The sequence below is a fragment of the Tenrec ecaudatus genome, chromosome 17 (genome assembly GCF_050624435.1).
Source record: "Tenrec ecaudatus isolate mTenEca1 chromosome 17, mTenEca1.hap1, whole genome shotgun sequence".
Classification (NCBI taxonomy): domain Eukaryota; kingdom Metazoa; phylum Chordata; class Mammalia; order Afrosoricida; family Tenrecidae; genus Tenrec; species Tenrec ecaudatus.
This window is the reverse complement of record NC_134546.1, coordinates 24,380,953-24,407,309: the sequence shown is the minus strand read 5'-3', so window position 1 is coordinate 24,407,309 and position 26,357 is coordinate 24,380,953. Positions and strand designations below refer to the sequence as shown.

At 44.1% G+C, this 26,357-nt stretch overlaps 1 pseudogene; it reads right to left on the bottom strand.

Annotated features, from left to right (window-relative positions):
• Window positions 1-20,583: 20,583 nt before the first annotated feature.
• On the bottom strand, window positions 20,584-20,684 carry LOC142431134 (U6 spliceosomal RNA; annotated as a pseudogene).
• Between the last annotated feature and the right edge of the window lie 5,673 nt (window positions 20,685-26,357).

The window sequence follows — 26,357 nt, the reverse complement described above, 5'->3', positions numbered from 1 at the left end:
GCCCGGGCCCCCGGCTGCGAGTGGCGGGGCGGAGGGAGCGGGCGTGGGGGTGGGGGTGGGGAGCGCGGGGGCGGGGAGGGGCGAGGCGCGCGCGCTGCCCAAGGTGAGGGGCCGCGGCGGGCGCGGGGGCGCCGCGTGCGGAGCCGGCACGTGTGGGCGAGGGCGGGCGCGCGGGACGCTCCGAGGCAGCGCGCAGCGCCCACTTGAAATGCCTTCTCTCGCGGGGGACCCGAGTGTCAGAGCGGAACAGCCAATCTCCGGCAGACGTGACGTCAGGCAGTAAATCCTAATTGGGGGATCCGTGCGGAGAGCCCGAGGACGCGCCGCCACCCTCCGCAGCCACAGGGTTCGTCGTTACGGTGGGGTCCCCGGGTCCCCCTTCCCGGAGGGGACAAAGGGCTCCACACACGTTGCCCAAGATCCCCTCCTAATAGAAGCCGCACGGGATGCGTTTGCTATTGCTAGGAAAGCCTTCTTTTCTCTTTAAGCCGTGTTGGCGCGGATTCTTGCTGTGGGTCTATGACTGCGATGCAAGGCGGACCCCAGGGGGACTGTCCCGAGCTGCCTAGGAGAGCGCCTTTGGGGGAGTCCGGGTCTGCAGGCTCTGGTACCCTGCGCCCAGCTCCCAGCTCGGCGGGTGCAAGGAGCGGGCAGCAGGGAGCGCCCGCGCGCGCGCACAGGGAATCCCGCCGCAGGCTTCCAGCGCAGCCAGCCCGTAGTTTAGCATCCATGGCTGCCCCAGCCCATTTTTAGTATTTCAAAAGAAAACTCGTGGGTGGGAGGGAGAGGGAAAAGGAAAGTCGCGGCTTCTAGGACACTGGGCTATTGTGAAAAGGGATGGGAAACCCTGGATACAGATCACGGTAGTGGTGAGGCAACACGACAAAGACAACCTATCCTTGAATTATACGTGGAAAGACTGGAAAGGCCACAGCAACAAAAAAGTTACATCTCTACTCAGCGCAATAAAAACTAAGATAAAAGTCATCTCAGCCCCCTGGGTCTCTCACCCTGGAGATGACACCCAAGAACACAGACGACCCTGGGAGTCTACAGCTTGGAGCAATCATTAATTAATCATGAACTAATGGCATGGACTTATAGCATCTTAATTCAACACACTGTCAACAGGGGACTTCATGATTTGATTACATAAATGCAATAAAAAAAACCGTGGTTGTAGCTGTCCGTTTTATAAAACGCCATTAAGTTAAGAATGGTGGCCCGTTTCCAAGGCTCTGGGTTATTGTCCCTCTTTATGCTGAGCCTATCCCTCTTTGTTTTGTCATAGACCTGCATGGGTGAGCAAACAATTGGTAGCAAGCAATAATGATCTAAGAAGTAATCATGGAAAATCTATTTCAAATTGAGGAAACTGAATCCATTCATCGTTTTCCCCCCCTCTACATTAGAGAAAGACCTCCCTTATTTGACTTGGCAGAAAAGCACCTCGGGCCAGCTGCCAGAGCACCAGTTTCCTGTGAGAACACAGTCCCAGTGCCACTCTTGGCCTCTAGATTAAACAGCACTGGAGCGAAGGGCTTCAACGAGACCTCAGCTTCCATCCTAATATTGCCACTCATGAGCCACAAGGCTGGCCACCCGCTCTTCCTCCTCCGGACCACAGAAAAGTTGGGTCTAAAAATCTCTCCAGCCCTGTCTGTGGACAGCCCCCCAAAACATTCAGGGTCTGCCTGGGCATAAATCAGTGAGATCATCCAGGTTGACCTCTTGAGCCGAGGCAAAATGAACCAACTAATTGCTATTGTGACAGGATTGTAACGAGTGTCACAAAAGATGTATAAATTGTTGGAGGAAAAATGAATTGGCTTTATAAACTTGCACCACAACTATTTTTTTTTAAGTGAAGCAGCTGAGAAGGCCGTGGAAGATCCGTTAGTCGTGAAGTTGCTTCCTAGCAAAGGGTTCTGTGATGAAGGACACAGTGCAAGCTAAGAAATAACCACAGAACCTGGAGATACGAAATACCAGAACACACAACCTCCCTATATGAATGACAAGCTTCCTGTCTGGTTAGAGCCAAGGCATAAGTAAATGGAAGTCCACTGGCTGGATTGAGCAACACCTTGAGATGACAGAACTCTCCACAGCAGGACTTACCTGTGTGACGCCAGTAGCACAACACAACCACAGGGTTCTGCCACCCCATGGAACACTGACAACGTGTAAAGAAAACGCTTTCTGATCCGTTGCCACCCTGCCCACCCTAATTCATGGACGCTGTACATGCAACAGAACAAAATGTTGCAGTGTCCTGCCCAGGCCTCAAAATCGTTGGTAGGTTGGAACCCATCGTTGTAACTATTATATCAACTCATCACATCAAGGGGCTCACTTTTTTTAAAGAATCATTTTATTGGGGGTTCTTACAGTTCTCTTTGTTAAACGTTTTATTAGGGGCTCATACAACTCTTATCACAACCATGCATATATCAGTTGTGTAAAGCACATCTGTACATTCATTGCCCTCATCATTTTCAAAACATTTGCTCTCCACTTAAGCCCTTGGCATCAGGTCCTTTTATTTCCCCTCCCTCCCTGCTCCCCCCTCCCTCATGAGCCCTTGATAATTTATAAATTATTATTTTGACATCTCTTGTCCTATCCGACGTCTCCCTTCACCCCCTTCTCTGTGGTCTCACTCTTTGTGATGTTTTCTAGTGACTGGTCTATCCTGATGACATGTCTAAAGTAAGCAGGACAATGTGTTGGCATCTTTGCTTCTAAGTAGCGTTGACATGTATTTCCTCTCAGACCGAACCGTTCATTCTTCCGGAAGTCTTTAAGATGTTCACTCTGCCTTTCCAATCTCAGAGTACAAACTGTAATTCTTCGTCACCTCAAGGAGAATTCGCAGTAGATAGGGAAAGAGTTTCCTACTACGACTAAAGCCAGGTTATGGAGAGTGTCTAGAGAGTTTACCACTCAGGTAAGTTAAGGGATTTAACAACAATTGAAACAGATGGGAGTGGGGTGGGATGGGTGTCTAGAGCTAACTGCATTGCCAAGAGCCAGGATAAACGGGAGAAGAACTGTCAGATAGGAGAACAGTCAGGACACAGCAAAGGGCAACATCCCCAACAGGACAGGGCTTTGTTAGTCTGTGCTGATTTATACGAGTAGATATACCAACCCCTCTTTCAGGGGTTCACATTCTGAACTGGGAGACAAGAGGGCTGGACTCTGGCTGCTTTGCTTCCCAGGCGACTTGAGCAAATTGGTTTACTTCTCCGAGCCTCAGTTTCCTGAGGATGTGAGGATCTGGCCAGAATATATGTATTTGTGGGAAGCAATTCTCTTTACCTACCCTATCTCACTACCATCCAGTCAATGCCATCCATGACCCTATAGGACAGAGAACTGCCCCTGTGGGTTTCTGAGAATGACGTTCTTTTATAGAAGTATGAAGCTTCTTCTTTCTTCACCAGAGCACCTTGTGGTTTTGAACTGCTGGCCTTAAGATAAACATCTCACTAAAAAGATACAATACAGAAAAAATACACAACACGTTCTTCCTTTTGCTTCTCCTAAAGCAAGGCCAAGGTGAACATGTCATCCAAATATCACCCAATTGCTGGCAGGTTTTTTGACAGATTTGGCAATTCTTGTACAAAGGCGCCTGTGAAAGCCAAAACTTAAGGTGATCAGACAGAAACCTGTCAGAGAAGGAAAACTCACATATATTCCACTAAAGTGAATGACACAAAAGTGGTAAGACAGCAGCTTGTCAAAGGTGGAACACTTGTGAACCCCCCTCCCCCCCAAAAACACCTATTCCATCTCTGACAGATCCCACTGTCCAATCGTTTCTGAAACAACCACAGGAAGAAGAAAAAAAAACCCAACTCTGGTGTGAATGTTAAGGCCCTCCCTAAGGGACTCACTTCCATGTTTGTGTACATGTGTGCTGTGCATATCCAGCCAATAACAGAAATATATGACCTATGAGAAAATAACCCCACTCTCCAGTCAGGAAATGCTAGTGAAATTCCAATATTCCACATAATTCTCCTGCTATTTATCTAGCGAGCAAGATAATCCTGGAAGAATATGTTATGAACCCCGTGTATGAAATGATCACTGATTACTCATCTAAAATGCTGACATCACTAATGTTCCACAAGTGAAAGCCTAGTTTCTGCCAGACATGGGGGCCATTCTCTGCCAAGTCTAGACCCAATTTCATGCCACGAGTCTTGGGCTCGAACCCCCTGAGGGTCCAAGGTCCATTTATATTGGCAGGACACAACTTCCTGGTTCAAAACATGTCTTTAAAGATCTCATAAAACTTCTTGAACTTCGGATTTTTACCACACAATACACAGATGAGCTAAGTGTAAATGAATCAGAAAAGAGGATTATATTTCCCATAAAAACTCATGAGCTTGAAGATTAGGGGAAGAAAGAAAGGTTGGCAAATGCCACCTTGTAAAGCACTTTGAGACCATTAGTCAAACTCGAAACGTAGCCAGGTTGCCTCATCGTTACACTTTATGAGCTTTATAATTGAACATCTTTTCCTACATTTAAGATCAGCCGCAGAACAAATTTAGTGGCTGCCTGTGATCAACATTGCATCCACCCAGGTTCTCTTCAGAACAATGACTCCATGGAGCACCCTCTAGTCCAGTGGTTCTCAACCTGTGGGTCACAACCCCTTTGGAGGTAGAACCACCCGTTCACGGGGAATGTCCAATTCATCACAGTAGCAAAATGACCGTGATGAAGTAGCAACAAAAATAATTTTATGGTTGGGGGGTCACCACCACATGAGGAACTGTCTGAAAGGGTCATGGCATGAGGAAGGTTGAGAACCACTGCTCTAGTCCTTTCATGAAGAAATTCCTAGAAAGAAGGAAGGCAGGAGTGAGAGCAATAAGGGGTGGCTCCGTAGATTATCAATAAAACAGAACAAACGAGTGAAAGAAGAGAGATTGAGGCCTGAAAGGGCAGGGCGAGGTGGAAACCAGGAGCAAGGACATGTGGAGAAGAAGAAAGCAAAGACAGCAGTGGGACACTAACCAGAAAGACGTGGACAGAGGTTAAAAGGAAAATGAATTCGAGAAGGAGGAAGGGACGAGAAACCTGCACAAGCAAGAGAGTCAACAGGTAGGAGGACGAAAAAAGGGAGAGGCATTAAAAATGACATGCAGATGGCAAAAGAATCTATAAGTTAATGTTTGCACGCTGTTCGTGAGGACTCTGGCAGCTGTTGTGAGCATCAACCAGTTCTGCCCTGCACCTCAACGTGTTCAGAAGGTGCTAGAGCGGTGTAGCCGACAAGCAAGATGGCCAAGACCACAGGGTCTCCTGGAGGCAACCTGCAAGTAGCTATCTTATTTTGTTCTCAAAGTCTTCTCCTCTTGTTCGTCCAGTCATTTCACACACATACGCACAAGCGAAAAGCGGGGTGGGGTGGGGTGGGTCAGAAATGTGTGATCTCCTCCACACTTAATGCGCATTGACGAACAGGTGGGATTCATACCAGGTACGCAAGGACAGTGCAAGTAAATCAAAGGAAGAGAATCGCTCAATCCCATCAAACGCATAAGAAAGACCGTTGCCAACAGCCATTCCTGGTTTTAAACAACACAATGCTGAGGGCAACAAATGTACAGATGTGCTTTACACAATTGATGTATGTATGGATTGTGATAAGCATTGTATGAGTCCCTAATAAAATGATTTTTAAAAACTTAACAAATTAGAGGAGGGAAATTCCTCAACATAATCAAGGGAATATATGCAAAACTAACAGTCAACACTACTCTCGGCAGACAGAAACTGAAAGAATCCCCCTAGCAAACAGGAGCAAGATGCGAATGCCCTTCATACTCATTCCCATTCAGGTTCTCAACCTTCCTACTGCTGCAGCCCTTTAATACAGTTCTTCATATTGTGGGGACCCCCCAACCATAAAATTATTTTTGTTGCTACTTCATAACTGTCATTTTGCTACTGTTATGAATTGGGTGACCCCTGTGAAAGGGTTGTTCGGCCCCCAAAGGAGCTGTGACCCACAGGTTGAGTACCGCTGTCTTAGAACTATCAGGCAAGGAAAATTAAGGGTATCCAAATTTGCAAAGAATAAATAAAACCCTCTATTTGCAGATGGTCTGCTCCTATACATATCTCCCAAAGACTCAGCAAGAAACTTGTTGGGATTGATGGAGTGACTCAGCAAGTGGCAGGATACAAGATGAACATACAAAAATCAACCAGATAACTTTACACTAACAATGAGAGCTCTGAAAAGAAAATCAGGAAAACAATACTGTTTATAATAATAACCACCCAAAAGATAAGATATTGAGGAACATAACTAGAGAAACAAAATGACCCTGCAAAGGAAGCTACCAAGAACCACCACAAGAAATCAAGAGATCTATATAAATGGGAGAACATACCATGCTCATTAACAGAAAGACTTAACATTGTGAAGATGTCGACACTGTCCCAAACAATCTACAGATATAATGAAATCCCAATCCATACTCCAACAAGATTCTTTAACTAAATGGAAAAACTACTCACCAACCTTCTGTGAAAAGCAAGGAGACCCTGGATAAGCTAAGCACTGCTAAAGATTAAAGTGGCCTCACACTTCCCAGTCTGAAAGCCTATTACACGGCCACGATAGTCAGCAGAGCCTGAGACCAATGGGACAGAATCGAGAACCCAGAAATAAACCTATCCACCTACAGACAGCTGATCTTCGACAAAGGGATGAAATATGAAATGAGGAAAATATAACCTCTAACAAAACTGGATATCCATTTATGGAAGAATGACACAGGACCCATTTATTGTGCCGTGTAAAAAAACAACCTCAAGATGGATTAAAGACCTAAATGTAAAACCTCGAACTACAGAGGGCACAAATGAGACCCTGTGGGACGGGGTGGGACTGCTGCCTGGGGTTTCTGAGGCTGCACATCTTTACAGGAGCAGGCAGGTCTCATGACTGGTGGGTTTGAACTGCAGACACCTCGCAGTTAGCAGCCTTGAGTCACTACACCGACAGGGCCTCTTAACGTCTTCCCTGGAGAATACTAAGTATTTGGCAAATGTCGGACAGCGGCACCCTGCTCCCACCTAGTTAACCGCACGCAGCTTTTCTGTGGGCGTGGCTTCTCACCTCAAGCCTCCTTTTATAAACAGTGCAATAAATAGAAAGCTGGATCGGGTTTGAAGGCAAAGCGACCCGCATTCAGGTTTCCATTGCACAATTGTAAAAGCATGACCTCAACGACTCCTTGCATCTTGGCCTCCTCCTCTGTACAATGAAACCATGTTGCTTAGAATTAACTTGTTACCTGTAACAGAAACCCCCAGATTAACAGTGGCCTTAAAAAGCAAGAGGAGCAGCTAAAAATGGAGAGACCCTTCACAAGATGGACTTGAAACATAGCAATGACTGTGTAATGTTTCATGGGATCAGTATGAGTCGGAACCAACTGGATGACACCTCGCAGCCACATACTTCTCTCACCCCGGGTATTGCACACTCTGTCCCCAGGATGTCCCCATGAGTTGGAATGAACTCAATGGCAACTGTTAATACTTCCTCCACTGAAACACAAGAGTAGGCAAGGCTGACCTGGAAGGCGGCTCCATGCCCAACAGGGATTTGGAGCCCTCTGATCCTAGTGCTCTATCATTCCTTTTGAACTTTTTCTTGTGAAAGAGATGAGGGTTTATAGAGCGGATCATCTGTTTTATTATATTCAATAACTCATCAAACTGCAGGAGCTCAAGCATAGGAACAATCGTGAGGATGATGCAGGGCCGGGCAGGGTTTCGTTTTGGTGTGCACAGGGCTTGCTATGGTTCCAAAGGGACTCCGTGACACCCAACAGCAACAAACAGGCACACGCTACTTGTCCTTTTGTGGCCCACTCATTTCACACAGCATGCTGTCCTTCAGGTTCATCCATGTCATGAGGGGTTTCACAGCTTCATGCTTATTCCTTAACCTCGTGTCTTATCCCATTGTGTGTGCATTTATTTATCCATTCTCCCACGGAGGGGCACTTAGCTTGTTTCCATCTATTTGTGATATATATATATATATATATATATATATATATATATATATATATATATATAGAGAGAGAGAGAGAGAGAGAGAGAGAGAGAGAGAGATCTGTCGATAGCTAGCTAGATAGCTAGCTAGCTAGATAGACAGAAAGACATAGAGATAGATAGATAGATAGATAGATAGATAGATAGATAGATAGATAGATAGATAGATAGATAGATAGATAGATAGACAGACAGACATAGAGCTATATCTCAAGTATAAGGATTGGTGGGCTAAGTCGTATTTCTATTCCAAATTATTTGAGGAAGGACCATACCATAATTCACAGTGGCTGTGTCATGTTACAGTCTTGCCAACAGTGCATGAGGATTCTAATCTCTCCACACACCTCGCCAACATTTGCTGTTTGCTATTTTCCCCCAACAGTTTTATTGGCACATAATCTACATATCATACAATTCAATAGTTCAATCGTTCAGTCATAGCAGGGGCCACTGGACAGCCACCACCCCGTGGATCTTGGAGCATTGCCCCCCCCCACGGTTAAATCACCTTCCAATGAGTGGTGCGATCACAATGAATTCCAGCGCCCCCTCTCCCCCCCTTCATGACTTACTCCTGAAATCCCCATCCCTCCCTATCGACCACCCCCACCCCTGCATTCCCTATAACCCCTCATACCAGTTATTCTCATATGCACCTGCTCCTCCTGTGCTTCATAGCTGGGAAACCCAACAGAAAACAATAAAAAAAATTGCACTAAGGTGGTCAGGTTAAAATCGTAGTAGTATAAAGACAAAAATACAAATAATGCATAAGAAGCAAAAGACCCCCATCAACCTTCAAAAAGCCAGTGAGGAAATTTCTGTCATGGAACAAGTAGAAGATACTTGCCCCCCCCCCCCCCGCCGTACAAATTCATGTCATTTTGTTTTTCAAACTTTTCCATCAGTGCTGGGGTCAGGTAGTATCTCACATGATTTTGATTTGCAGCTCTTGGATGACTAATGCTTATGAGCATTATGTCATATTTGTTGGCCACTTGAATATCTTCTTTGATAAACTGTCAACTCAGCTCTTCTGCCCATTTTTAAACCAATTTATTTGTCTTTTTCTTGTTGAGGTGTTAAAGTTTCCCATAGATTTTATAGATTTGTCCCTTGTCCAAAATATCATTGCCAAAATTTTCCCCGTTTGTGAGTCATCTTTTTACCCATTTAGTGAAATCTTTTGATATACAAAAGTATCTAATTTCCAGGAGGGCCCCAGTCCTCAGTTTTGTCTTTTGCTATCTCTGTGTGTGTTTGTTATATTTGATAGTGTATTTATGCCACGTATAAGGACCTCTAGCTTTCTATTTCTGGGTTTTACAGTTGTGTCTTTAATTCTTTTCTCTGTCATTCTTTGGAAATCATTTTAAAGTCCAAAATTTTCACATGTCCTTTATCCATTGTTCTAGGCAGAGGAAAGAACAAAGGGGTGTGGAAGAGCATTTTTTCCTAAGAGCTGTAAGAGCCCCCAATAAAATGATTTCTAAAATAAAGTAATTTTTAAAAGAGAGCTTTCCTTTCTTGGTGAGGCTCCCAGAGATCCATCATGGCACTTCTTGTGACAAACCAAAGCTCAATAGCAGGTCATGCCTAACTGCAAGGGAAGCTAAGAATGCACTCTTTTCACTCAACGGCTTGTACTCAGTTAAAAACCTAAGTGCCGTTGCTAAGGATGCACACCATACCTACCTACAGAGCTGTGAGAATCAAAGAGAATGAATCTAAAATGCCTTCTAGAGGAAGCCAGTCTCTAGCAGATACAAATGGTTTGCACTGAAATACGAATCTAAACTTCTATGTTCTTTCTCTACCGTGGAGGTCCCACTGTGAGGATGTTTACATATCAGTTACATACCAGATAGATTGAAGTTGTCAAGTAGTTCATTTGGCTTGGCTCCATCATCAACAGTCATTTTAACAAAGAGGAGAATAAAAAGCTAAACCCTCTGCTATCTAGTTGATTCGGATGCACTGCGACCCTACAGGAAGAAGTAGAACTGTGCCCTGGGGGTTCTGAGACTATAAATGCATACGGAAACCGAAACAGTGTCTTTCTCTCATTGATGGTTTCAGCCACGTTTTGAGAGAAAGACAAACTACTGATCTTGTGATTACCAGCCCAACTTGTGACCCACTATGCCACCAGGGCTCCGCTGCCACAGAAGCAGCAGTCAAGAAGCAAAGGACATATTGCATTGGGCATATCTGCTTCTCAAGACCCCTTTAAAGTATTCAAGAGCAAAGCCCTCACTCTGAAGTTTAAGGTGCAACTGACCCAAGCCATCATAGTTTCAACTGCTTCGTGTGCATGTGAAAGTTGGAGAATGAATGAGTGAGACCAAAGAAGAATCAATGCAATGGCATTATGGAATTAGCAAACAGTATTGAAAGTACCATGGATTGCCAGAAGAATAAACAAATCTGTGTTGGAAGAAGTGCAGCCAAATTCTCCTTAGAAATGATGATGGTGGGACTTTCCTTCCCATGCAGTGGACAGGTTATTAAGAGAGAACAGGCCCTAGGGAAAGGTATCATGGTTGGGAAAGTAGAGATTCAGAGAAATAAATAACAGGAGGAAGCCCTTCAGTCAAATGTATTGATACTGGGGCTGCAGTGATGGCCTCACGCATAAGAAAGATTGTGAGGGTGCTGCAGGAGTGGACAGGGTTTGTTCTATTGTACATGGGGGTCACTATGAGTTGGCACAAGCTCAATGGCACCTAACAAAGACATCACTAACCTAAAAGTTGGCTGTTCAAATCCACCCAGCGGTTCCAAGGAAGCTTCCATCAAGATTATAGCCAAGAAGACCCAAGGGGCAGTTCTACTCTGTAACAAGTGGGCTCACCATGCGTTAGATTTGGCCTAACAACAATAGGTTTTGTTTTATTTTGGCTTTAACTGAATTTCTTTCAGTCATCAAATATTCTGTGAATGGCAGCTGCATTACCATCGCATTATCATTGCCACATCTCTCATTTCATCCACCCAACATATTCCTTTCACAAGTGCCCATGATTATTGTCAATAGGGTTCCTTTCTCTGTTCTTGGTGCATTTGTTGTTGTTGTTACTAGCTGCCATGGAGTCAGCCCCAGCACATGATGCCCCTACACACAATGGAACAAAGTGTGCCTGGTCCCACATCACCTCCATGGTTAGGTGTGGATCAGACTGCTGGGATCCATAGGGTTTTCGTTAACAGGTTTTCATTAGATCCACCTCTAATCCATCCTTGTCCAGAATCTCCCCCTGAAACTTTTTCAGCAATATGGTGCTACGCAGCTTCCACTGACAGAGAGGTAGCGGCCACTACAGAAGGTATGCTGGTCAGAACTAGAACTCAAGGCCCCTGCGTAAAAGGCACGAAGTCTACCACTGGGCCACCCATGCCCCTGGGGCATTTCCTAGAACACTTTTGTAAGTAGGGTTATACTAAGAAAGGTCTCTCCTGCCCTTGAAAGTTTTCTCAGCATCTTTCCCCTGGACAGAGCCATTGATCATAACAATTTTATAGTAAGAACACTTTAGGGGCTGCCCTTGAATCCTCTATTACTTGGACTTAGCTCAACAAGGAGCAGTGATTTGCACATAGAACATGTCTCATAAGTATTTGTTGAATGAAACCACATGTCATTTTTATGTCATTGATTTTTAAACTAGTTTAAAATCTAGTTTAAACTAGTAGAAAGCCACTCTTTGTTTGATATCTTACAGGAAGCGATAAAACATAATTTTTTTAAATCAAGAAAATGATTAAAGTCACAATAGTTGGACTTTTTAAAACAAATCTCTAACTATTCTGTTTGAAAGGGAACATGTCTTAGAGTCATGAAGGAAATGGACTGTGTAAACTGACTAAAACTCTAGAACAAAAAAGAACCTCCCTAAATCTTGAAAGAATTTAACTTGGGACCAAGTGAAAATGTAGGTTTAGGGCTGGACTGGAAAAGGAATTCATTGTCAGATGGTCTCAGTGCAGCAGGCCTGGGGGTCAGTGAGTCCATCCTCCTACCCCTCTCTTCTTGGAAACAGAGCAGTGGGCTGCAGGGGACATGATATTAAGACAAGATGACCTCACCTACACTTCCCTGGGGGAGAGGGAGGTAGGTCAGGAAATTGGGGTAGGCTGGAACATTCTCCACTGGCCTTATGGGGTAATCAAATTGTTGACCCTTTATTGCTTCTTGGCCTTTTGTCTAAGATCAAGTGCAGTATCAAATTGTTGATTCTTCTCTAGAGCAGCGGTGCTCAATCTTGGGTCACAACCCCTTTGGAGGTCGAATGACCCTTTCACAGGGGTTGCCCAATTCATAATAGTAACAAAATCTAAGTTACAAAGTAGCAATGAAAATAATTTTATGGTTGGGGTCACCACATGAAGTTCTGAATTAAAGGATCGAGGCATTAGGAAGGTGGAGAACCTCTGCTCTAGAGGGATATAATGAGTGTGGAGAACCATAAGCTTAACAGAATCAATGCGGGAGCGGATGAAATGGAGGAGAGAGTTAAGGATGCATGGCCCAACCATGAGGGTGAGTAAAAGGAGGGCCAGGGGTCCATCTCAGCTGGTTAACAGGGCTCTGGCCCAGGGGGACCCTTCAAACAATCGTGGGTACCACCTCTCACTAGCTTCAAGTTCTTTTCTACGTGTTTCTACATTCTTTCTGACTAGAGACAAACTTTCTTTTATCCAGTTTTGTTTACAGAAAAACAACACTCCTCCGGTAAAGCTGTACACCGCCTTCCTTGATTTCACAATGAAAGGTCCAATCCCCTATGGTTTAGGAGAACCACTTCAGCCAGGGGTTCTGAGAGCTGGCCTATGGAGTGTTCTAAATGACTTACATCTTATATATACAGATAGAGTCGAGTATAAACCGACCCAAATATCAGCCAAGACGCCTAATTTTACCACAGCAACTGCATTAAAAATGTGCTGAAAAACCCTGGCTTATACATGAGTACATATGGTATATATGTTGAGATAACTCCCTCAATTTTTTAATGAGGGCTTCAATACCTGGGGCACCTGCGGCAATCCTACTAGAAGGGGGGTTATTATGGGTGCTTACTCCCAGCATGCCAGGGAAGAATCCAGAAAGGTCATTAACCTGAGGTCCTACTGACCATCACCTATTGAGGCTGGGAAAGAACATGAAGTGCATGCAGCGGGAATGGAGGCATTGCCTTGGTAGAAGGAAAAAACAGCTGGCTAGTCGGAAAGTGCAGACAAACCAGGAGGTGCTTAAAGCATGGTAAGAGACATTTGTTCTGTTGTAGGTTATAATTGTAGAACTATTACAGTAAGTAGGATAGGGGATTGAGCGGATGTGTAGTGTGTGTGTGGGTGTACATAAAAGTGTCCCAAGCCCTGTAAATCTCCCAGTGTGAGATGAAGGATGTTAAAAGAACAGGCCATTATTGTGATGCTGGGCAACAAAGGGGAGGCCAGTCCAGTGTAAAAGGTGGGTCAAGGGTTTAGAAAAAGCCAACAATGATTGCTTAATAAAGGGTTCAGTTTGTTGAGAAGGCAATGGGTTGAAGAGAGAAGGGGCATTAAAGTAGGAGGTTTGGGGCTTGGTATAGAACTTGGGTCTGGTAGGGATACAGTGGGCTGTGAGGTTGGGATGGTAACCTGAGATGGTGTGCGGGAATCAGAGGAGGTGGTATTGGGGTTAGAATGTGTGCAACAGGGCTCTGGGGGCCAGTAGATAGGCAGGGAGTATTCTTTGAACAGTGAAGAACACCCCTGGGCCTGGTCCAGCAAGGTATAATCTTAAACCCCATGTTTGTCCAATGTCCCATTGATGGCCAGGGCACCTAATAGTTAAGCTGATAGGATTACAAGATCCCATCTTGCAATCTCATGGAGAGGAAAGCCTGGTCAGGGCTATGAAATGGTCATTCTGCTAAAGGTAACCAGTGATGGTAGAGACAGCTTCACAGCCCCACCTTGGACACAAATATGAGCCTGAGGAGAGGCAACTACAGTAAACCTGGCTGGTAGATCCTGGGCACACGTAAAGACCCTGTTCCAGGAGTGTTTTCTCTCCACCTAAATAGCCACAGTCCCACCATTGAGGGAATGCCTCCAGGGGGTGGTTCACGGGGAGGGAATCAGGTTTGGGGCAGAGACAGCATCCAGGAAGGATAAGGGGCTTAAAACCTTACAGAGGTCAAACTGTAAGGAGATGGGGGTGACTTGGTTGTATTCTTTAGTCATATTAAGTACTATGCTCCAGTTGGGGAGATTGTCAATTCTACTGACTTAAAAAAAAATGTCTTCAATGAGTACCCATTGATAGTGGGTAAGGTGCAGAGAAGGCTTAGCATGGATTTTTACACATATGTTAATAAAAATTAGGAGCAAGGACAGCTCGACAGTCTTAGCTTTAGAGGATCGTCTGAGGAGGTGGAGACCTTCTATTGGACGGCTGGTGGCGCAGCTTTGAGGTGAGAATGGTGTAACCAGGCAGATAGACTGTTGACCTTGACTGCCGTTGGAGTGGTGAGGATGACAGGGAGGAGTGAGTCCTGGAGTGGAGAAGCACTTTACTAACACTGTATCTCTAGGTTGGAACAGATGAGGGGGGATGAGTGACATCTACTGGAGTCCAGTGTCCCAGAGAAACTTGTACAGCAGTTGCTGGATCACCTGCAGGGCCTGTAATGACTTGAGTAAGTTATCACTATGAATATCAGCTTGGTAATCACCTCGTAGTTTGGAGAGCAACAGGAGTCGCCTCCAGAACATAACCTCATAAGGAGAAAATCCCTTTTTGTAAGGCAAACACCAAGTGCGGAAGAGAGAATGGGAGAAGATTGGCCCAGTTTTCATTGGTTTCTAAGGTAAATTTAGTGAGAACCCCTTTTAGGGTCCTGTTCATCCTTTCGACCTGCAGGAAGCTCTGTGGCCTGTAAGCGCAGTGTAACTTCTAGATAATTCCGAGTGCTTTGGATACAAACTGCAAGACTTGGGCTATAAATGCCAGTCCATTATCTGAGCCCAGTCTCAGGGGCAGGCCGAAACAGGGAACAATCTCATATAATAGCTTTTTAGATACTTTAATAGCAGTTCCAGAATGGGTGGAGTGAGCTTCAACCCACTCAGAAAAGGTATTTATAAAAAGTAACCAGTATTTATATCCAGATGCTGGGGGTTTTATTTCAGTGAAGTCTGATTCCCAGTGCTCAGATCCCTTGTGCCCAGATCCCTTGCGGGGGAGGGGGTGGGGGACACTTGCATGGGTTTTGCATTTACTGAACACAGGTGGGATACTTAGAGACTATTTCAGAAGCAACTTTATTTAAATGTGGGATATAATACCTGCCTCAAACCAGCTCAGTTAGCTTATTAGACTGACCTAAATGAGGAGATTGATGATTGATGTAGCCTACTTAATAAAAAGCAACCCAAAAACTCTGGGACCAAGATCCATCCATAAGTGTACACCCACCAGCCAGTAGATTCCTTTTTAGCCTTTGAATATTTTGCAAATGTTTCTTCAGGCATATAAGATTGCACATCTGGGAGTGTTGGAGCTGGCGGAATTACTAGAGTTGGGAGAGTCCCCACTAGTCTCAGGGCCACTGATGGGGCTTCTGCATCTGCAGCTTGGTTTCCATTTGCTTTTGCCAAATCACCTGTTTGGTATCCTTTGAAATGGGACAGAGCCAAGTTTTTTGGTAACTGTATGGTCTCCAGTAGGGCCAGGTTCTCATGCTTATTTTTAATGTCCTTCCTGGCTGAAGTTAATAACCCTCACTCATTGTATAAGGCCCCATGTACCTGGGCTGTAGCAAATATGTACCTGCTGTCATTCATTGTAAATGGTAACCGACTTTCCTTCTGCCCACTTTTAAAGCCTGTATTAAGACTATTGTGCTTTTTGAGCTGATGTCCCATGTAGAAGTGCCTAAGATCAAATAATGTGGCTTGAGGTGACTACTGCTGCCCCTACCTATTTCCATTAAGGTCAAAGCTGCTTCCATCAGAGTACAGTACCTCATCTGACAAAGTTAATGAGACATCTGTGAGGTCTGGCAAAGCCATCTGAATGGAGTCAACCAGTCACTGACAGTTGTGAAGGGGTTCTTGACAGTTCTGAAGGTACTCTTGCAGGTCCACATCTGGAAGGAGGCTGGCAGGATTTAAGACTTGTGAAATTTTATGTGAGGCCGATACAGTAAAAGAGCCTAGTTCTGGATGATGCGGGTATTTGAAATCCACTGGTCTGGTGTGCTTCAGAGATGTGTCTCTACAGCGTGTGGGGCAATGAGAGTTCATTCTTGACCCGGTGTTAACTTATCAGCTTCTTTTACCAACAAGGCAGTGGCCACAATTGCCTGCAGCCACCCTGAAGAGACATGATCTAGCCATTTTGATAAATAGACAACTAACTTATTCCAAGTTCCTAGTGGCTGGGTGAGGACTAAGAAGCAGTCTGATGTGTGGAGTGATTCCCAATCTGGCTTCCTGGCTCACCGGACATTGCTTTACCTGAATAGGCATAGTTGTTGCTATCTGCTGTACAATCGGAAGATGATGCTTAGCCAACCTGGGTGGGTTGGTCGCAACCAATATAGCAGGGAACATGGTCTGTGAGTGATCTAGATATTGGGCTTCCACCCCAAGAGGGTTGGTTGTGTTATTTCCCAACTGGTGTACAGGGGCCTACAAGAGATATTCTTCTGACAGTGGACATGTTAATAGAATGTGTGTGGATGCTTCAGGAATGGACAGTTTAGCACGTGGTCCTTTGAAAGATATCATGGCCTTAAGGTTTCGGAGGAGGTCTCTGCCTAGTAGAGGATATGGACATTCAGGAAGCACTATGAAGGAATGAGTGACAGTGGTATTTCCCTGGTTGACTGACCTTTTAGTGGTTCGGGAACATGTGGAGTCCTCCTGCAGCTCCCTGAATAGAGATTCTGTTGTTAGACATTGGCCCCAGAGGCTGGATTAGAACTGAATGACAACTGTGTCTACTAGGAAACTGACAGGCTTGCCCCTTACTTGCAAAGTGACCCTGGGAACAAAGTTTATAAGAGCCCCAACCCCCTAAGTCCTGCTCCCCTAGACTGAGGACAGGGCACAGTTGTGGGGCAAACGTCTTTTTAATTTCCTCAGGGCATTTATTTTCCAATGGCCTCCTTGTTTATAATAAGCACACTGATTTTTTTCCCTAAAGGCGGCCTGGTCCGGCAAAGTGCTGTCTTAGGCCTTTAAAACTCTGATTATTTCTTGGGGGCCACTGGGGATAAGCTCCTGTCTCTTGTAATGTAACAGTGACTGCTTCCGGCACTTCCCTTGGGTCTCCGTGGGACTATATCTATTATCAAAAACCTTTTGTGCTACTTCTAGCATGTGGGACACAGTCATTCCCTGAAACCTTGCCAGTTTTTGAAATTTCCTTCTAATATCAGGAGCAGACTAAGTAACAGAAGCCAAGTTTATGGCCCTATTATTTTCAGGGGTTTCGGGATCTATAGAGGTGTATGAGCAGTGTGCATCCTGGTCTTTCCAAAAAGGCTACTGGGGACTCCTGAGGTCCCTAACGTACTGCACTGACTTTGGGTAAATTAGTAGGTCACTTGGCATCTCCCTACAACCCCAGCAATAAGTACCAGTGAAAAATGTCCAATGCCCAGAGGCCTTCAGAAGCATTTGGGTCCTAGTGAGGCCGGGTCTGGGAAAACATGGCCTCAAGCCAATCCCTATTCTCCTCTGCTGTCCTGCCCATGTTGCTGATACTGGCCTTTAGGGCCTCCTGTCGAATGCAGCCTCTTCTGCTGTGGAAAGGATTATTAACAATGGCTGACAATCACCCCAGTGGGACGGTGGGTTTGGAACATTGACTCTAAAACTATAGCAAGTGCCTGTGGCTTATCTGAAAAAAGCGCACGCTGGTTTTTCCAATTGTACAAGTTGCTAGTGGAAAAAGAGATGTAAACCCCAAAAGGTTGGTCCCATGGACCCCCAGTTACAGGGGTGCTTCCTGCAGAGGCAGGATTTTGGGGGGGGGGCGTGAGGAACTTCAATCCATATGTGGAAAGGGGACAAAACTAGGTGACACACAGGGTGGCTGGGGGGGGGGGTGTCAGCCAATGATAGGGACCTAACATAAGGTGGCAGAAGCTCAGATTCCTCAGGGCGTAGCTGAGTAGCTTCTTGAGTGTTTACACTAGGGGGTTGGAAGAAAACCTTCAGCTTTTGACATGGGTGGTGAAGGGGAATTTGCCAACATAATATGTGCCCACAACATAATTTGGCACATTTCCTCAGTCAGGGGGAGAGGATTTGGAAGGAGACTTACCTCACATCAATATAAGGGAATTGGTCAGGGTGCCCAGGCTTTTCTGTCTCCCCATTTCAAACTGCTGGGGGTCATAGGTACCCTTGTCAAGCCAACCAATCCCCAAAGTGGGCCACTTTAACTCACACAGGGACTGGAACTTTCCAGGTCTAATCCTATAACCATTAGCAAATTCTGTTTTTAAATGATCTAATATACACTGTAAGGGGGATTTTCCCTTTAGAGCAGGTCCCCCCATAGTGCTGACTCTCCTTGAAAGAGGAAGAATAGGACAGCAGTGAACAAGGAGACCTCTAGTTGACTGAAGTTGGAGAAGGTTCCTTGGAAACAGATGTCGGTTACCTAATCAGACAGGTACAGTCTGGATCCCATAAAGTGGCACCAAATCACGAGATAGCTTGTAACAAACACTGACTGTATTGGCTAAAATGTGTGACACTCCAGGGGACAGTGATTCACCAGGCTATAGACACTGGAGGGCTATCAAGAGCATGGCCCAGAAAACATAAAAAGAGCCAACAAGGATTTTTGAAAAGGGCTCCGTTCGGAAGGGGCTGTCACTGCCAGGCCGAGGGCCAGGACCAAAACAAGTGGATCAGGAATGAGGAGATAAGAGAGGAAGCAGATGAAGGTAAGCAAGCGGCCATCTAGCTCAGAAGCAACAAAGCCCACATGGAAGAAGCATTCCAGCCTGTGTAATCACGAGGTGTCGAAGGGATCAGGTATCAGGAATCATCAGAACAAAAAATCATATCATTGTGAATGAGGCAGGGAGTGTGGAGTGCAGACCCAAAGCCCATTTGTAGGCCAATGGACATCCCCTTACAGAAGGGTCTCAGGGAGGAGACAAGCCAGTCAGGGTACAGTATAGCAAGGATGAAACATACAACTTTACTCAAGTTCCTAAATGCTTCCTCCCCTCCACTATCATGATCCCAATTCTACCTTACATATCTGGCTAAACCAGAGGATGTACACTGGTACAGATGAGAACTAGAAACACAGGGAATCCAGGGTGGATGATCCCTTCCGGACCAGTGGTGTGAGTGGCAATACTGGTAGAATGGAGGAAGGGTTGGTTGGAAAGAGGGAACTGATTCCAAGGATCTACATGTGACCCCCTCCTTGGGGCCAGACAACAGACAAGTGGGTGAAGGGAGATGTCGGACAGTGTAAGATGACAAAATAATAATTTATAAATTATCAAGGGCTCATGAGGGAGGCGGAAGCGGGGAGGAAGGGGAAAATGAGGAGCTGATGCCAGGGGCTTAGGTGGAGAGCAAATGTTTTGAGAATGATGAGGGCAATGAATTTACAAATGTGCTTTCACAATTGATGTACGTATGGACTGTGATAAGAGTTGTATGAGCCCCCAATAAAATGATTTTTTTAAAAAGAGGAAGCAAAATCATCACGATGAGAACATTGGGGAAGAGAAACTTAAAAACTAAACTGTTTACCAGATAACTATGTGAGCCTCTTCCAGGTGGCTGCAGAACAGCCCAGTTAAGTTTTCCAGGGCCCTGGGACACCTCAGGTGGTGCCTACCCTGGACCCTTCTTCCACCTGGCTCAGCTGGCTGGCTGAGGCTCTGTTCCACACGGTACAGCGGCTATCTCACTGGGGTTTCCAAAATGTTATGAACCGCTAGACATTAAAGACCACCGTAATACTGGGAATTTGGAGTCTTTATTAAGCTGGTGGCTATGGGAGAACTAGCATCTTTTAACATCCTGAAGCCCCCGAATAGCAGTTAGGCAGGGTATAAAAGAGGCAAAAACCTGATCTTGTTTTCCATGCAACAAAGAACAAGACCCTAACTGCATCCTGTTTTCCCACTCTTATCAGCCTAGCTGATTAGACACGTAAAGAAGAATTAGTCTACAGCAACATCCTGGAACAGGGTGTGGGTACATACATAGTGTCTGGGAGTGAGATGTATGATAAAATCTTGGAACAGGTGGGGATAGTTATCTGAAGACTACAAATTTAGGCTGGAAAATTACCAGGACAGCTTGCCACAGCAAGCTACCAACAGGGCAGTGGAGTATAGGGGACATAGCTTTAAGGCAAGATGACATTATCCATATTTCCCTTGGGGGGGTGGGAGTGGGTAGCAAGAATATTGGGGTAGGGTGGAACACTACAATTAAAATATGGAAAACTTCACGTATTTGTATGTCATCTTTATGCATGGGCCATGCTAATCTTCTCTGTATCGTTTCAAAATTAGAATATGTGCAATATACACTTTGTGGGGGGGACTTTTATTTCTACTTCCAAAAATTTAAAACTGATACCTGATTTTTAATTATTAGGCACCTTGGTGGTGTAGTGGGTTGCCCATTGAGTTGCTAATCACACAAGGTTGGAGGTTCAAGCCCACCAGCTTCTCGTTGGGAGAAAAAATGAGGCTTTCTAAACCCATAAATAGTTACAGCCTCAGAAACTCAACGGTGCAGTTCCACTCTGTCCTATAGAGTCACATGAATCAGAGTTGACCTGATGACAGGGAATGTCATTTGATTTTATAACTATTATGGCAGTTTGAAGATTTTTATTTAAGAGCTTTCTCATCCATATCCCTCATGCTATAAAGGAGTTCCCCCTCTCCGGGAGTTTGCACCTTGGACACAGGCATAGAGAATTGAGCTACATCTCAACAAAGCAATCTATTGAACAGTTGTCCCTTAATCACAAAAGACCCCCAACCCACTTTCATTTCACTCTGGAGTCCGAATGCTAAACACTCCTTTCAACTTTCTAATGAGTCTGTGGAATTTTCTTAATTTTCCTGCTTATATTTAACTTCAAATGGCCACACACCTGCAAGTTTGGTTGAATATCAGATGGGAGAGCAGAGTACTGTTCTCGCCACTGAGATAGGGCTACTTATAAATCATGATTCCGTTTTCAAAGTAAACTCCTGCTTTGCTTTAGGGACAATGCTTGCCAGAGAGCTGAGTCGCAAGGATTGCTTCTCTATTTAAATTTCATCTTCGTTATTTCAATTTCTTTGATGTACATTAGACCAGCCAGCCAACATCTCTAGACCATGTTGCTCCCTGAGTTTAACACTTGATTCTAATTAAATTTTCCAGTATATTCTCTCTGCCTTCCACCAAACAGATGAATACATTACATAGTGAACACAGCAGTCTAGGGGTAAAAGAAACCAAGGACAAAAGATACAATACCATCACTAATTGTCAATTGTAGCCTTGTCTATTTTTTTTTTTTGAAGACCCAAATTTCATCCTGAAAGTCCTTTATAGACTATCCCTGTCTTGATTTCCTAGGGCTACTATAATACAAACGCCACCAGTAGGTGGCTTTAAATAGCAGTTACTTATTTTCTCACCGTTCCCAAGGTGGTGGTTGTTATTACATGCCACAAAGTTCCATCTGACACCTACTGACCTCCTGCGGCAGAGTTGAACTACTCTGTTGACTGTAATCTTTATGGCCACCACTTGTCTGTCAGCTTGTCATACTGCGGTGCTTGCATGTTGCTGTGATGCTGGAAGCTATCCCACTGGTATGTCAAATACTAGCAGGTCACCTATGTCGGACAGGTTTCAGAGGAAGTTCCAGATTAACGAAAGTAGGAAAAAGAATCCAGCAGTTTATCTCCATACACACGCACATAATGAGCCAGTGGAATATCTACTGAGTGACAGCACAACAGTGTCGCATGTAGTGCTGGAAGGTGAGTCCCTCAGGTTGGAGCAAAATGCAAACCAAACGCATTGCCTCTGAGTCAATGTCGACTCATCCCTGTGGGATAGGGTAGATCTGGCCCTGTACGTGTCTGAGACTGTTTCTACTCTTTATGGGAGTAGAAAGTCCCCGTCTTTCTCCCAAGGAGTGGCTGGTGGTTTTGTTGACCTTGAGGTTAGCATTAGAAGGCACTCAATCTGTGATTGAGAAGGAATTGCTCCACAAAGAAGAGCCATCCTTGATCATGTGAATGGAGTGAAGTGCCTTCGTTTATATGTGCTGCGACTCAAAATGAGGAAACAGAGCTGCAAACATCAGAAATTAGCAATCAGGAATTGGAATGCACAACATGTAAATATAGGACAATTAGGAGTCATCAAATGAAAGGAATACTTGCAGATTATATCTTGGGCCTTAGGGAGCTGAAGTAGGCCAGGATTGGCCATTTTGAGCTGAACAGTCATATGGCCATCTATTTCAGGACTGACAAGGTGAACAGGAGCATTGGCACATTCATCATCAGAGACCATTTCAAGATCGATGTTGAAGTACGACTCTGTAAGTGATCGGATGATATCCACACTCTACAAGAAAACCAGTTCATATGCTATTATTCAAAGTCACACAAAAATTTGAATGTTTTTGCCAAAAGACTAAAGCTAAGATTGAAGTATTTGAGAATTTCTTTTAACCAATTATAGTCTGAATTTGATCAAACATGCAATCAAGATGCATTTATGATTACTGGTTTGTTTGTTTTTTTTAACCCTAACCCTAACCCTAACCCTGATTACTGGTGTTTGAAAATTTTTTTGAAAGGCTCAATAATTGGAAACTATGGCTTTGGTGATGGAAGTGTGTGGACACGGCATGAAGGAGGGCCACACCTGACCTCCTCTGGCTTCCCTGTGACCACAAGGCAGAGGTCAGGCATTCCTCCACCCGCCATCTTTCTTTACCCAATACTGATAACAACCTTTTCTCCCATGGCATTTTACTTTTCTGATGGGTTCAATAATTCATTGCAATCGTCCCATAAAACTCACAGACAAAATTCACAATTATGGGAGGGCTACTAGGGAAGTTAAGAGATTACTACAAGTCAGGATCAGTAACAGTAAGCATGCAGCTCTTGGTCCACAGCAGCACTTTTCCTCAGTCAGTAGCCAAGTCTCTTTCCAGTCTTCAGCCTCTCAGCCATTCCTTGGGGAGCCAGCCTGCTGCTCTGCCCCACCATCTTATTGTCTCAGTGGCACCCCTCTGTTCTCACAGTTTCCTTGCCTTTGCCTCTGGCATTGGCCTGGCTCCTTTGCTCTGTCTCATTGGCTCCGTGTCACAGCTTCTCGTGCTCTGGTCTCAGCCTCCACGCCACTTCAGCCAGAGATCTCAAACCTGCTCCACTGGTGGTTCTTCTGTCAATAGTCCTGTGAGTTTTCTCTGTTTCTGAGATGGCTCTTATACACAGAGGAACGGCTTTAAGGTGTAGTTTATATCTTTCAGCAGACCATACTCTCAAGAACACCAAGGGTGGTGACTTGGTTCACACTTTTTACTAAGATGACTTCAAAAAAGAACTCAAAGTCACTGCCACTGAGTCTATACTGACTCATAGTAACCCTATCTTTACAGGAGTAGAAAGGCTAAGTTTTCTCCCGCTGGTGGTTTTAAACTGCTGACCTCATGGCTAGCAGCCTGACATGTAACAACTATTCCACCATGACTCTTCTAAGGGCTATAGCTAGAAGGGGCTTATGAATTGACTACATCTCAACTGAAGATCAGAGATCATATAATAGGCATTTGCAAGACCAACTACTTGTTCATGGCAAACAACCTTTTCTCAACAACATAAACAGCAAGTCAACAACATAAACAGCAAGTAGACATGTGGACCATACTAGATAGCATATACAACAACCAAATTGACACCATCTGTAAAAAGACAATGGAAAAATATAATATCAGTAAGAACAAGGCCAAGGGCTGACTGCAAAACAGACCATCAACTGATTTTATGCAAGTTCAAATTGAAGTTGAAGAGAATTAAAACCATTCCACAAGAAACTAAGTCTATCCCATGTGAACTTAGAGATCATCTCAAGAATAGATTTGACCACATTCAACACTAATTATCAGAGACTAGGAGAGTTGTGGGATTATATCTAGGACATCATATTTGAAGAAAACAATAGGTCATGAGCAATACAGGAAAGAAAGAAAAGACAAACAATAGAATTATACACAACATTAAAGAAAAATGATGATGCCCTGAATCATCTCATATCATGGATGATCCTGGAGGGCATTATGCTGAGGTAAATAAATCAATCACAAAGGAAAAATACTATATCAAAACACTAATATAAAAAGTCTATAAATGAGTTACACAGAGAAATATTCTTTGATGGTTACTAAAGCTAGGAAGGAAAATGAAAGTGACCAATGAACAGACACATATACACTTGGGTAAAGGGAAAGGCAACAAGAAGGAAGAGGCTGGTATAATATGATCAAAGCAAAGACACTGGGAGGGGCACAAGTGTGAAACGTAACAAAGCTCAATCTATCACATACACAATGCTGCAGTAATACTAATAACAATCTGTACGCTGTAAATGGAAACAGACATGCAAGCTGAACAGGCGTGGGAAGGCAAACAACACTATATCCATGAGTATATGTGTCAAAGTTTGGCAGATAGATAGATAGATAGATAGATAGATATTGCAAGTAGTATCATATAACAAAATGTATATAAATTGTAGAATGGAAAAATGATGTGCTTTATAAAATTTCACTCAAATCACAATTAAAAAAATAAGAGAAACAAAAGACCAAAAGTCAGAAGATATATATATAGAGAGAGAGAGTGAGAGAACCAGAGTTATGAAAACTTCTCAATCATAATCAAACACCTTGAAGGAATCAGTCACTGAACTTGAGGACTTAGGTCCATAATATCTCAGGGAACATCTAAGTCAATTAGTAAAACATTAAGTTATTATTCTACATCCAACTCAAGAAGTTGGAAAACACACTCACACAAACTGTGACATGCAGTACTGAAGAGGAAAATGGAAGGCACGCAGAGACACTGATTAAAAAGAACTGGTTGACATACAACCCTTTCACGAGGGACATGGCAGGAGAGAATGGGGGATAGGGTGCTAACCACAATGAGGATGAGAAGAAAATGTTCTGAAATTGATCGTAGTGATAACTGCACAAAACTTAATATGATTGAATGACTAAATTGTATGAAATGTGAAGTATATGCCAATAAAACTTTTTTTAAAAATTAACGATATTATAGAAAGATGTTCAAGCTGATTGAAAGCTATGGTAAAGGATAAGTTTCCAGGAATTGATGGGATATCAGTTGAGATATTTCAACAACTGGATGAGCACTAGAAATGCCCACTCATCCTTGCCACAAAATTTAAAAGAGAGCCTCCAGACCAACAGACTAAAAGGGACCCCTCTTTGTGCCCATTCCAAAGAAAGATGATGCACCGAAAGCTGACATAATTGAACAATGTCATTCACATCACATGCAAGTAAAACTTGGATGCAGATAATTCGGTCATGGCTGCAGTAGTACATCTCGACAAGGAGCTGCCAGAAATGCACACCTGATTCAGAAGAGGATGTGACACAAGGATACCACTGATGATGTCGGACGGATAAAGCAGAAATACCAGAAAGATGTTTACCCGTGTTGCAGTGACTATGCTAAGGCATGCCACTGTGTGCTTCATAACCAAGTAGACATCACATTGAGAAGAATCAAAATTCTAGAGCACTTAATTGTGCCATTGTGGAACCTGTACATAGACCAAGAGGCTGTCGTTCTCATAGAAAGAGGGTTACTGCATGATTTAAAATCAGGCAAGATGTGTGTCGGGGTTGTATCTTTTCATCATATTTATTCAATCTGTGTGCTGAGCAATTAGTCTGCAACGCTGGACTATATAAAGAAGAACGTGGCATCAGGATTTGAGGAATACGTATTAACAACTTGTGATATACAGATGACGCAACCTTGCTGGCTGATAGAGAGAACTGAAGTATTTGCTAATGAAAATTTAAAACGGCAACATGCAGTATGGAATGCAAGCGAATGTAAAGAAAACAATAATCCTCATAACTGGATCAATAGATAAACTGATGGCAAGCGGAGAAAAGATGGAAGTTGTCAAGAATT